This window comes from Rhincodon typus, chromosome 29 (assembly GCF_021869965.1).
Source record: "Rhincodon typus isolate 14 chromosome 29, sRhiTyp1.1, whole genome shotgun sequence".
In the NCBI taxonomy this organism is placed as follows: Eukaryota; Metazoa; Chordata; class Chondrichthyes; order Orectolobiformes; family Rhincodontidae; genus Rhincodon; species Rhincodon typus.
The window spans coordinates 32,053,255-32,055,471 of NC_063360.1; the positions used below are offsets into that span (position 1 = coordinate 32,053,255).

A 2,217-nucleotide genomic window follows, 5' to 3' on the forward strand; every position below is an offset into this window, starting at 1 on the left:
AGAAAGCCAAACTTCACCAAGGAAGCATTCCCTTCTTCTTGCTCTCTCTTCTCTCTTAAGAAGTAATCTTCTCAGAAATATAAGGAGCAGAATATGTATACACCGTTATGTATAATTATAATTTTCGGTCATGTTTTGCATGCAGTACCATTGTGCCCTTAAGCAGAAGATGAGGCACAAAGTACATATTAACCTTTGTTTTCTTCTGAAAAACTAACTCCTGTAAAGTTTCTACTGTATTTTGCTCCTTGTATAGATTTCCCAGTGTATAATGCTATTCTAAGACCATTGAAGCGTTGCTTTTTTTAAAATTTTAAACAGTTTTAGCTCTTATTTTTCCCCTTGTTTTTACTATCAAGATAAGTAAAGAAAGCTGAACTCATATATTACATATACAGGCCCCCTTAATAAATTAAAAAAAATTTTGTTTGGTCCTTTTGATCCCTGAATGTCGGAGGATTGAGAGATAAAGACTCAATGTGTTCTGCGTTACCATGTCAACCATATGGATTCAAAAACATACACACACACACACACAAAAAACCCCAGCCATGGCAACCATCGCCTAGGAGACCTAGCTGGGTGCTCGGCGACACAGAACTGTGCCAAAGCAGCCTCCTCTGCAACCTTTAAGACGCAGCCGTCCCTACATCGCATTATGTCACGTGTGCTATTGTCAGATCCAAGTCTTCTTAAATAGCTGCAATGAAATTTCACATTTTCAGGGTTCTCGAAATGTTTTCTTCAAGTTTTATATCTCGGTATCTCCCCCTCGGCACTGATTTCGGGGACTCAGCCCTCTCAAAAAAGGTACTTCTTCATAATCCACACCGTTCCTGCCCTGGGGAGAGGACGAAAGCATTGTCAATGTTGAGTCGAAACGCATGGCGCCCTGGTTCTACAAAGATGATAGCTGACAGAGGGGGCAATTACCCTTTTCTTAAAAAAATAACAGCATTAATTTGAGATTAAGACAATAACATAAATGGCACAACGAGTATTACCAGAGGGTCTTCACATTGTTAATATTAACTTACAGATTCATAGATACATACAGCGCAGAAAAGGCCCTTCAGCCTATCAAGTCTTGATCAACATAACCACCACTAAAGGTGCACTAATCCCCATTTCCTGCAATTGTCCCATATTCTTGAATGTTATGATAAGTTAGTGCATTTTTTTGGTGACCTTTAAAAAGTACATGGATGAGCACCTGAAATACAAGGCTATGGGTCAAGTGCTGGAAAGTGGGATTTGTGTAGATAGGTCAGCGTAGACTTAATGGGCTGAAGGGCCTCTTCCGAGCCATAAGAGTCTGACTCTCATTCTTTGTGACTCTACTGTCAAAACCTGCAGCTTCCTCAATCAGATGAAGGGCTCCAGAGTTTGTCTGGGTCAGAGATCTCACCCAAGAGGTCAGTGACCAAAGTTCACAAATTAACAGTGAGCACCACGTGCTACCATGATCTTGTCCATGCCCGATGCGCATGCATGGGCACATCTGGGGGTGAGGGGCAGAGATGTAAAGCCATAGAATGCAAGACAACAGGCAAAGTGCTGGAAAATGAGATTCAAATAGATAGGCTTTTATTGACCAGAGCAGACATGATATGCTGAACGTAACTTTTTCTTTAATTCATTCACGGGATGAGGGTGTCACTGGCTAGGCAGCATTTATTGCCCATCACTAATTGCCCAGAGGGCAGTTAAGAGTCAACCACATTGCTGTGGGTCTGGAGTCACATATAGGCCAGACCAGGTAAGGATGGAAGCTTCCTTCCCTAAAGGACATTAGTGAGCCAGATGGGCTTTTCTAACAATCAGCAATGGATTCATGGTTATCATTGGACTATTAATCCCAGATTGTTTTTATTGAATTCAAATTCCTCCATATGCCACTGTGGGATTCGAACCTGCGTCCTCAGAACATTACCTGGGTCTCTGGATAAACAGTCCAGCTAAAGTACCACTGGATTGCCACCTCCCCATGCTGTAAAAACTCTATAACTGTAAAGAGTGGGCATGTTGGTACATAAGTGACCCAGGGACACTTTAGCCAATTGTAAATCCATTGCCTCCCGAGCTGAGGCCACTGTATCTTGTCGTTTCGGAACCCTTCCCAACATGCGAACAACTTGAGATAACACGGTGTAGAGCTGGATGAACACAGCAGGCCAAGCAGCATCAGAAGAGCAGGAAGGCTGACGTTTCGGGCCT

The 2,217-nt window shown here is 42.6% G+C and overlaps 1 protein-coding gene across 1 annotated transcript in view; it reads right to left on the minus strand.

Annotated features, from left to right (window-relative positions):
* Nucleotides 1-437: 437 nt before the first annotated feature.
* The window catches only part of LOC109937945 (CUGBP Elav-like family member 4), a 447,062-nt gene continuing 445,282 nt past the window's right edge, over nucleotides 438-2,217 (minus strand). The window contains exon 13 of the mRNA XM_048614051.1: nucleotides 438-841. The gene's annotated coding sequence lies outside the window, so the exon portion shown is untranslated. The remainder of the gene's footprint in view (nucleotides 842-2,217) is intronic.